The sequence below is a fragment of the Hylobates moloch genome, unplaced genomic scaffold (genome assembly GCF_009828535.3).
Source record: "Hylobates moloch isolate HMO894 unplaced genomic scaffold, HMol_V3 SCAFFOLD_15, whole genome shotgun sequence".
NCBI lineage: Eukaryota > Metazoa > Chordata > Mammalia > Primates > Hylobatidae > Hylobates > Hylobates moloch.
In genome coordinates this window covers 90,151,195-90,163,806 of record NW_026652290.1, presented here as the reverse complement: position 1 = coordinate 90,163,806, position 12,612 = coordinate 90,151,195, and positions in this window count along the sequence as shown.

Here is a 12,612-nt window from a genome sequence, read left to right as displayed (position 1 = left end):
CATCTGTGTCTTTATTTTCCCTTGATCAATTTAGCTGTAGGTTTCTTATTTTTATCGATCTTTAAAAACGTTTTGGTTTACAAAAATTTTCTGTTTCCGATTTTTATTTCATCTTTTATATTACTGTGGGCTTCATTTGCTCTTTTATTCATGTTTTTAAGGTATGAACGTAAATGACTATTTTGAGATCTTTCTTATTTTCAATATATAAATTTGTAGATCCAGGATTTCCTGTAAGCACTATTATAGGTATGTCTAAATATTATTATTTTAGTTTCATTCACTTCAAAATATTTTATATTTATTCTTATAATCTTCCCCCTAGGCACATAGATTTTGTTAAGTGGGTTAACTTTCAAATATCTGATTTTTTTTCAGATATTTTGTTATTGATTTAAAATTTACTGCTATATTTGTCAGATAACATATGTCGTATGAGTTGGCTATTTTTAATATATTATTTTTATGCCCTAGAATTTAACCTGTCTTGGTGAATACTCCTTGTGTACTTGAAAAGGATATAGTTTGGTATTTGGGGGTGAAATTGTCCAATAAATATTAATTCTGGCAGGTTGTTTTCTTGTGTTGATTAGGGTTTTTATATACTTTAAAGTTTTTCTCCAGTTTTTAAAAATCAACTACTTATAGAAGATTATGGAAAGTTCCAGCTCTAACTTTGGATTTTTCTAACTTACTTTTCTCTTTTATCACATTTTACTTAATTAATTTTGAAGCTCAGTTAATGATTTTGTACAAAACTGAGTTTTTATATCTTTTGATAAAATCATCTTTATTATTATGCAATCTCCTTATTTATCCTCAGATATATTCCTTTTCTGAAGTCTACTTTCTTGGATATAAATATGGCAACTTTACTTTCTTATGATAAGTTATTGCATAGTAGAACTTCCATGCCTTCATTGTTATGCAATATGTGCTTTTTTAATTTAAAGTGGGATCTTTTTAGACAGTCAATTGTTGGGTATTGCTTTTATTAATTTTCTTATCTGCACCTTTTATCTGGAGTATTTATAACATTTGCATGTAATAATATTACTAATATTGTTAGATTTCAATCTACCACCTGCATATATATCTTGCATTTGTACACTCTGTTTATTGTTTCTTGTTTTCATTCCTTTATTCCTTTTTTCGGATTGAGTAAGAATTTTTTTAACCTTTTCATTTCCTTCCACTATAAACTATACAGTTGTTTTATATTTTTTGTGTGGTGTTTTGGAAGTTTAAAATGGGAGGCTAAGTCCAGTTCCTGTTGTTTCACCACAGATGGAATTTACACATGCTTTCAGTAGGATACTTTTGACATAGCCAGTGTAAGAGAGCCTACATTGGAGGATTACTTTACAAAACTTCTTTTTTTCCATCAAAGTAATGATTTTTCAAAATAAATGCTTGATACTTATTTCTTTTCAGATCCATAATCTATATCTAATATATTCTTTTTTGAGTTCTACCTACCACCAACATGTATATATTGGGATCAGTGATTTAGCTAGTAGTCATAGATGTAATTAGAATGTTTGTTTTGTACATTCATTTCTAATAAAACAATATTATCTACATAGATTAGATAAAACATATCTAATAAAACAATATTTGAAAGTTCAATAAAAATGGCATTTTGTGTCTTACTAAAGTGTATCTATAACAAGATATTTGTAGGAAAACAGCTATGCCATTGTACCCTTATCAGAATGATGTTTTTGAAGACATATTCTGTAAGTGTTCTTAGAATTGCAGAATATGAGTCACAAGATAAAACACAATTTTTTTCCCAAATTAATGCTAATGACTGTTATTAGCCTTAACAATTTAATTGTATTGGCCTATCTGTACTCATTTAGTAATTAACTCTAGAATCAGCTATTTGAATAACATTCACCAATTTTATTAGATTTTAAAAGTAATATGAATTAATTGCAGAAATAATAAAATATAAAAATCTTTTACAATATAGACAAATACTGCTTACAAAGATAGCCACCATTAGCATTTCAGAGCATATTGTGTTTTTCTTTTTCTTTCAACAAAATTGTTCATATACTATTTGTATTGTTTGGCATTCTACTCTTGTAATTGAACTAATCATAAATATGTCCCAAATATGTCACTAAATATCTGTGTGTAAGATGTATTTTCATAGTAAACCTAATTCTGGATGCTTAGGTTGTTTCCAACAAAAAAGCTCACATCATGCTAATGAAGTAGCAGCCTATTTTGGTAGAGGAAAAATGACTTTTACTCTTTGTAAATTTTACTAGGTACTGTGAGACTTAAATAATATATATTCTATACATATACATGTAATATATACTCAGTAAATAATAATTAGAAAGCAGGAATATGTGGAGAATGATATCTGCTACACTCATTTTAAAACTAAGTAATCTCATATGTAGCATTTTGCTGTCTTAGCTTTGAAACATTTTATATAGGCAGATGTTCTTAGTTTCATTGTTTATGTAGAACACATTTTTCCTACAATTCACTTGACTCAGAAGTTGATCTAAATAATAGTTAAGTGATTTTAATAGAATATTTATATTGAATGCCTACTATGTGCTGTGCACTATAGTAATCACTAGGACTACAGACACTAAAGCAAAACATATTATCATTTATCAAAGACCCTATGCCCCAAAACTACTAGTTCAATAAATGACAATAATTATTCTCATTACTCTGGCATGACTAACACAGACTCAGAATTAAAGTAACTTCCTGTCTAGCAAAGAGTGAAAAGATTACAACTTTGCACTTTAATTAACTTCAGTAAACAGAAAATCAACCTTTTCTCCTGAGGGGGAATTCAGTTGCCTAATTTTAAAATGATAAATAACATTTCTTGAATACTATGTAATTTATTCAAGCATAAAAATAAATTATGGATGTCTTTCAAAATTCAGCTCATAGTTATGAATTTTTAAGTATCAAATTGTGTGATCTGCACAAACTCCCTTTAAACTGATGAATTCATGAAAAAATTTAAAAGAGAAGAAATTCACAAGTTATATTTATGTATTAATGTATATTCCCTTCAAAGGTGGGGAATGGGAAATGGCAAATGTTATTTTCACAAGTCCCAGGAAATCACATTACATTCTATTGAGATTAAAAACAGAAAATCCTTGCATTTTAATATTTCAGTAGCAAATGCTCTCATAATTAATATCTGCTTTTAAATTAGGCACAATTTTGAAAAATCTATTAAGAGTCTAAGTGAATATATTTTCTCTAATAATGTTTCAAATGATTTACTAATTCTTTAAGTGTCTGGCTGAGATCCACTTTCTATGATAGCCAACCTTTATTGAATACTTCTTATCATAGAAAGTCTTATATGAGCAATATAGCATTTAATATTAATAGAAAGTTCATATTCATATATATGAATAATAATGTAAAATGATTTTTAATTTATACAGGAGGACACAAACTTAGAAAGTTGATGTAGCATAAACAGAATAAGCATTTTTTATTTCTGTCTTCTGAGATTCCACATGAGTGATAGTTACTATTTTTGTAAATATTACTCTTCGTCAACAAAAAATGGGAGAGTCTAGTGATAAACCTCAGGATTTGAATGTTTTCTGGGGAAGAGAAAGTAGATGGAGCAATACAGATGAATTACTATGACAGATGAAACCTACAGTTAAGAAATGCCCTTGACTGGAGTGCATGGAGAAGAATACTGGCCAGCATGGCGGTGCCCAAGAGGAGCTTCAGCCTCAAGGATGGCAGGGGCAACAGAGAGCATATTGAGGAGCAAGGCCAAAAAGAATGAGATATATACTGAAGTTCTTTATATGAACTTCCAACAACTCCTATTTCTAAATCATCATTGCAAGAATATTTGTCAATAAATCTTAGGTCAATAGGTGAGTTTTTCCTTCTTTCAAACCTAAAGAAAACTATCTTAACTTACCTGAATTATCTTGAGAAGATTAGTATATATTGTTTGTAGTGGGTTGAATGGCAGCCTCCCAAAACGTATGTCTACACAGAATCTGTAAATGTGTCCTTATTTGTAGAAAAGTAAAAGGCCTTTCAAATTTAATTAAGCTAAGATTCTCCCCATAAGATCATCCTGGATTGTGCTGGTGGTCCCTAAATCCAATGAAAAAGGAAAAATCCATAAAGAGAAGAGAAGACAGATACAGACAGAGCCATATGAATGTGGAGGCAGAGGTTGTAGTTGTGCGACATCAAGCTAAGTATTGTCAAGGACTGATTGGAGGTACTGGAGTCTGGAAGAGGCAGTAATGATTCTCATTTAAAGCCTTCAAAGGGATTGTGGTACTGCCGACACCTTGACTTCAGATTTCTGGTCTCTAGAATTGCAATAGAATAAATTTCTGTTGTTTAAAACCATCAAATTGGTAGTAATTTCTTATAGCATTCCTAGGAACTAAACCAATGCTACATCAGGTAAAAAACCCTCTAATTACTGGCAGTTTAAATTCAAAGACATAATGGTCAGCTATTTTCTGTAAACAAACAACATTACATACAGGCAGCTCTGAAACAGACATCGCTGCTTCATTCTAAAATATGAGTGGATCTTAAATATTTAACCAGTTGTTTGAGATAAGTCTATAGTTGCAGAGAAAGAACAAGATAAACCAGGAAGAAAACTTCTGGAAGAAAATAAGTGTTTTAGAAAAAAGATGATTTCAATAACGATAATTTAACCACTATCTTCAAGGGCATTTAGGTTGATATTATATTGAAACTATAAACAAAAATAAGACACTTTTGAATAGGAAAATTCAGAAAAATACAAATATGAAGGTTTCCCAAAAAACTAAAACTAGTATTACCATATGAACCAGAAATTCTTCTTCTCTGTATTTGCCTGAAAGATTTGAAATCAGTGTGTTAAAGAGATGTCTACGTTCCCACGTTCATTGCAGGATTGTTCACAATATCTAAGTTATTAAATCGACGTAAGTGTTCATTAATAAATGAATGGATTAAGACATATGGTATATATACACAATAGAATACTATTTAGCCTTAAAAAGAAAAAAACTTCTGTTACTTGTGACAACATTGGTGGAATTGGAGAACATTATGTTATGTGAAATAAGACAAAAATAGAAAGACAAACACTGCGTGTCTAAGTTATAGGTGGAATCTAAAACAATTGAAGCCATAGAAGTATAGAGTAGAATAGTGATTATGAGGGGTTGGGGGAGGGAGTTGGGGGAATGGGGAGATGATATTCAAAGGGTACAAAGCCTCAGTTTGATGGAAAAATACATATTTTTTGAAAAATATCACAGCATGCTGAATATAGCTAATAATTGAGTACTGTACATTTCAATATTACTGAGAATAAATTTGTAATGTCCTCATCACAAAAAGTTAAAATTGTTTCATTCAAACAAAGTTTTCAGTATGATATACAAATTAATATATTGATTAGATACATTGAAGTGTTAATAGATGAAGTAAGAGGCCCTTCCAAAAATTCAAAGACAGATGCAGTGCCATGGGAAGTATTGCCAACATGCAATTAATACTTACAGAAAAAGGGAGCAGAGAACACAGAGCAATATATATATATATATATTTGAGATATATATATTTGAGATATATATATATATTTGAGATATATATATATATATATATCTCAAATAAACAGTAAAAGAATGCTCTAAAGAATTCTGAAATATATAAATTAGGAAAGACCAAACTTTATGTCATAGAGAAATTCAAGAATATAAATGATAAAAGGAAGGCTCTAAACATTTCCAAAGACAAAGAAAAAAAAGCAGGTGTTTTACAAAAGGAATAACAATGAGATAAAGTTCAAATGTCTCATCACCAATTCTAAGTACTAGAACATAATAGAGGAAGCCCTTCAAATTTGAGAGGATAAATACAATTAATGTAGACTAATTATATTCCCACAAAATGTTGAATCGTTATTGCAGAATAAAAACATTTCTTCACATGCCATGCCTCCTTAAAGTTTTCTTCCGCAATACAATTTTTAAAAGTCACTTGAGAATAGATTTTATCAATAAGAAAGTGAACTAGATGGAGGAATAAAAGGTATGAAAAGATATTTGATGTAAGGAGGAAAACATTGAAGAGAAGGTTCAGCTTGAAATGTCTTATATAGGCTGAGAGGAATCAGTCTAATAAAAATTCAGGAAGAGAGAACTTCAACAGGGTGCTCTTGAGATGAAGAGAATATTTGATAGGACATGTAAGACAAATTTATGTCTCTGCAAATAAAGGTTAAGACTAAGAAAATTTGCAAGTGAATGCAAGTGAAAATAAAATATATCAGGAAACTTGAGAAGAAACCCCATGGTTCATGACATTTAAAAACATATCACTGAATTTAACTGGCTAAATTTGTACTTTTTGCTAAGTTTTTAAATTTGGAATAATGTAAATTCACAGGAAGTTGCAAAGACAGTATATTCCTTTCACCATGTTTCCCCCAATAATTACATTTTTGCTAACTATAGTAGAATGTAAAAAACTGACAGATTGACACTCAGACAGTGTGTATGTACAAATCGTTGTCAGTGTGTCACATGGGTAGATTTATTAAGCACCACAGCGATCAAAATACAGAATTATTTTATCCCCCTAATGTTACTCCTACCTACCCACCTTTCCAATACCCAGGCAACAAATAATTTATTCTCAATATCTATTTTCTTATTTAAGGATGTTGTATAGATGGAATCATACAACCTTTTTGACCTTTTTTTGTTACACACACAATAATACCCTTGAGTTCTATCCACATTTTTAGATGTATAAATATTTTTGTATTACTGAATAGTAATCTATTGTATAGAGTTACCATAGTTTGGTATATTAATCATTTATCTATTGCAGTATGTTTTAGTTAATACATTTTTTGGCTATTACAAATCAAATTGTTTTGATAAATTATGTAACAGTTTTTCCTATGGATATAATTTATTCTTTGAGATAAGCATGAATGCTAGGTCATATGGTAAGTATATGATCAGTATTTTAAGACATCATGAAACTTTCCTTCAGAAAGACTGTACTGTTTTTACATCCCAACCAGTCAGTAGTATATAAGTGATCCAATTTATTTACATCCTTGTAAGAGTTTATTATTATATTTTATATTTTTTTCAGATAGGTATACAGTAATATCTCATAATGGTATCCATTTGCATTTTCCTGATGGCTAGTGATGTTCAGTATCTTTTATATGTGCTTACCTGTTATCTGTATAACCTGTTTAGTTAAATGTCTCTCCATGTCTTCTGTCCACTTTCTAATAGAGATATTTGTATTTTTTCTTGTTGTTGAGATTTAAGAGTTCTTATATAATCTAAAATAATTCCTTTTTCAGATATGTGATCAGAAACTCTTATTTTCCTAAATTTCACCTTATATTTCTGTCTTCTTAACAAGTCTTATACAGCAAAAATTTTAAATTCTGATGAAGTCCAAGTTGTGAAATATTATTTTTATGAATGATGCTTTTGGTACCATGATATCATCTTTTTATGAGGATCCGGGACTGAAATATTTTTTCCTATGATTTTTTACAGAAGTTTTAAAATGTTACATTTTACTTTTAAATCTATGGTAAATTTTGAGAGAAATGTTCTGTAATTTATGTGGCTTAGATAAACATTTGTTTTTTTATTTGAATATCCAATTTTCCCAGTGTGATGTGTGAAAAGATTACACTTCCTCTATTGCACTTTTTTTTAACACATCAAAACTCAAATTTGTGTATTTGCGTAGGGTTAATTCTGAGTACTCTATTCTGTTCCATTCATCTGTGGATTACTATACCTACTTGTCTTGAAACTGTTAAGAGTGATTCATAAGATTATGTTATCCTTTTATAAAATTGCTTACTTTTATTACTTCCTTTGATTTCCATATAAATTTTGGAATAATCATGTCTATATTTACAAAAATTGTCCAGGGATTTTGATAAATGCTGTGTTTAACTTGTACATCAATTTCAGGAGAAATGACAATTTACTACATTGAGCCTTTCAATCCATGAATATGGTATGGCTTTTTATTTATTTAAATCTACATTAATATTGTTTATCAGTGGTTGCAAATTATTTTTTTCTGTTGATTTCTATGTGTTCATTAATTGTACATAGAAGTATAATTGCTTTTGTATATAAGTCTTGTATCATGAAACTTTGCTGAACACACTTATTAGTTCTATTTGCTATTTACTATATTACTTGGTATTTTCTCTGAAGACGACCATGTCATCTCCTTGTATGGATAGTTTTATTACTTTCTTTAATGTGTATCACTTTATTTTTGTTTCTTGTCTTATTGTTAAATTTATAACTTCCAGTATCATGTTGAATAGCAGTAGTGAGTGTAAACATGCTTGCTAATAAATTGCTTTGCTCTGAAGATTAGTTGATCTGATATTGATAATGTCAATCTTGTTTTCCTTTGATTAGTATCTGTGTATTTTTATTTTTCTTTTGTTTCAACTTCAACAAGCTGTATCTTCATATTTGAAGTATGATCTTAGGAGAAAAGCATTCATCCTTTAACTATTAGATATGTCAGCTGTAAGTTGTGTTTAAGTTTTTTATCAAGGTGAAAAAATTTCTATTCTTTATTTTATGAGTATTTTTCTTATCATGATTGGGATGGAATTTTGTCAAATCCTTTCTCTGCATCAGTTGCTATGACTATAAAATGTTCTTTTAAGCCTGTAGATTTAATGTATTACAGGGATTAATATGTGGATATTAAACCAATATCACATCATTGGTGTAAACCCCATTTGGTCATGGATTACACACACACACACACACACACAAAGGGAGACTGAGAGAAAGAGAGAGATTGAGAGAGACAGAGAGTCAACTGAAGAAACATCAAAAAGGTTGTGGAGTTTTTTGTAAGCAGCATATTGTTGGATCACGTTTTTTAATACATTCTGTCAATCTATAAATTTTAAGTGAGTCATCTAATCCATTCACCTCCAAAGTTATTAAGGATATCTACAGTTTTTTCCTGTCATATTGTTAATTGTTTTCTAGTTGTTTTCATAAATTCCTTGATTGTTTATTTTTCTATGTCTCTGTGGTTTGGTAAAAATCTGCCATGTTGATATTTGATTCCTTTATCTCCCTACGTTATGTCATTGTTTTATAAGCCCTGTGAGTTTTATACATTCATGTGTTTTCATGATGGTGAATATACATTTTTCACTTTCATGTTTGAAATGATTTTGGGCATTTCTTATAGGGCTAGTCTAGTAGCGATGAATTTTCTCAACATTTTCTTGTCTGAGAAGGTTGTTATTTTTCACTCATTTATGAAGATTTTATTTGCTGGAAAAAATTCTTGACTGACAGGTTTTTGTTTTTGTTTTTGTTTTTGTTTTCCAGCACTTTAAAAGTACCATTCTGGCCGGGTGCAGTGGCTCATGCCTGTAATCCCAGCACTTTGGGGGGCCGAGGTAGTTGGATCACGAGGTCAGGTGATCAAGACCATCATAGCTAACACAGTGAAACCCCGTCTCTACTAAAAATACGGAAAATTAGCTGGGCATGGTGGCAGGCGCCTGTAGTCTCAGCTACTTGGGAGGCTGAAGAAGGAGAATGGCATGAATCCAGGAGGCAGAAGTTGCAGTGAGCCGAGATCGTGCCACTGCACTGCAGCCTGGGTGACAGAGCAAGACTCTGTCTTAAAAAAAAAAAAAGAAAAGAAAAAAGAAAAAGAAAAGTACCATTCCATTCTCTTCTGGCTTCTAAGTATTTGCTGATAAGTTCTCTGTCAGTCTAATGAAGTTTTCCTTTAACTAGATGCTTTTCTCTTGCTAATTATAAAATTATTTTTTTCACTTTAACATTATACATTCTGATTATACTATGCCACAGTGAAGTACCTTTTGTAATGTATTTTCATGGGGATTACTTATAATGTGTATCTGGATTTCTAACTCCCTTGCTAAACTGGGGAAGTTTTCATCAATTATTGCCTTAAATAGGCTTTCTAAATTTTTTATCTCTCTTCCCTCTTTGGAATACCGATAATTCATAAGTTTAGTTGCTTTAGGTAGTCCATAATGTCTCAAAGTCTTTGTTCTTTCTTTTTTGTTCTATTTTTCTTTTTATTTTTATCTGCCTGGATTATTTTAAAAGATTGGTTGTTGAGTTCTGAGATTCTTTCTTCTGCTGGGTCTAGTCAATTACTGAAGCTTCAAATGTATTTTGTATTTCCTTCAATATGTTTTTCAGTTCTAGAATTTCTTTCTTTTTTCTCCAGCATATCTATATGCCCTTGGCAAATTTCTCATTGATACCCTAAATTGATTTTCTGATTTTATAAATTTGTTTTAACTTATCTCGCCTTTCATTGAGCTTCTTTAAAATCCATATTTTGAATCATTTATCTGGCATTTCAAGGATTTGTTTTGTGTTGAGATCTATTGCTGAACAAATGTCATGGTCTCTTGGTGGTGTAGTATTTTCTCTTTTTTTCATGTTTTCTATTATATGTTTTTATATTGATATCTATATATCCGGTGTAACAGTCACTTCTTCCAATTTGTTGAACTTGCTTTCATACGGGAAGATTTTTTTCCTGAATCTGTACATATATTTTTGGTTGAGTAAGACACTTTAGCTTTGATTTTGGTTGCCTGTGGTAGTGTGATCTCTATATGAATTCTTTGACAGTACATGGGGTCACTGGTATCTGTGATTTCCTTGGTGGCTTAGAAGCACCACTGATTGCTTCTATTAGTAGAAGCAATTATGAAATTTTGCTTGGAACTAGGACACCAGGTGTGTCAGTCTCTGGGCCCTAGTGGTGGGTTGAGTGTTCTTATTCTTAGATCACGAGCAACTGATAGTGTCACTGTTGTTAGTGAATCCTGGAGGTCTTAGGCCTACAGGTAGTTTGTTCAAGTCATAGTAGTAGCAGTGGTGGGCTGGATATGTGGGTGGGTTCTCAGGTCCCTGGGCTTATGTATAACTTATATAGCTATATTCATACCTATAATTTATATATGTATAGATATATACAATCTATAGACATGTGTATATAGTATATATGTATATATAGTTATATATCTATACATAGTATATATGTATATATAGTTATATATCTATACATAGTATAGATGTATATATAGTTATATGTCTATACATAGTATAGATGTATATATAGTTATATATCTATACATAGTATATATGTATATATAGTTATATATCTATACATAGTATATATGTATATATAGTTATATATCTATACATAGTATATATGTATATATAGTTATATATCTATACATGGTAGATATGTATATATAGTTATATATCTATATATATTAGATATGTATATATAGTTATATATCTATATATAACATATATGTACAGATAGCATATATCTATACATATATATAACATATATCTATACATATATAACATATATCTATACATATATATAACATATATCTACATATATAACATATATCTATACATATATAGATAACATATATCTAAACATATGTAAGTTAAACAGACTTTACCTCAAAAACAGTAAAATTAAACAAAGACAGTCATTACTCATGATGTAGGGATCAATTTAGCAAGACTATATAACAATTCTAAACCTATATGAACCTCACACTGGAGCACCTGGATATATAAAGCATATACTATTAGATTTAAAACATATATACTCCAATATAATAAGAGTGGTGCACTTTAGCATCCCATTCACATGTTAGATAGATAATCAAGGTAAAAAATCAAACAAGGAACAATGGACTTAAATTGGACTTTAGATCAAGTGGACTGAACAAATATTTACAAAACATTCTACCCGACAAATGTACCATGTACATTATTCTTTTCATACATGGAACATTCTCCATGATAGACAATATATTAGGTTACAAAACCTAAGTCTCAATGAAATTTTAATAATCAAAATTATGTGAAATATCTTTCAGACCGCAATGGAGTAAAACTAGATATAAATACCAAGAGGAACTTCAGAAACTATACATATATATGAAAATTAAACAACATACTCCTGAAGAATTGGGTCAACAAATAAATTACCACAAATTTACCACAAAATTGTGAAATTACCACAAAATTGTGAAACAAGTGTAAATGGAAACATAAACTCCAAAAACCTGTGGGATACACCAAAAAAGTGCTAAGAAGGAAGATTATGCGTGAAATACCTACATCAAAAAGATAGAAATATTACAAATAAACCGCCTGACACCTCAAGAAGCTAGAAATGCAAGAACAAACCAAACACAAAATTAGCTGCAGAAAAAATAACAAAGAACACACCAGAACTAAATGAGATAAAGACAAAGAATTATAATCATTGAAATGAAAATTTGTTTTTACAAAATGATAAACATAATGAACAAACAACTAGCTAGCCTAACCAAGGAAAGAATAGAAAGGATACAAGTTAAAGAAATTAAAATAAAAAAGGAGACACTACAACTGATAAAACAGAAATACAAAAGATTATTAGGTACTATTATAAATGATGATAGGCTCACAAACTAGAAAACCTGAAAAGAATGGATGAATTCCTGGAAACAATCTACCG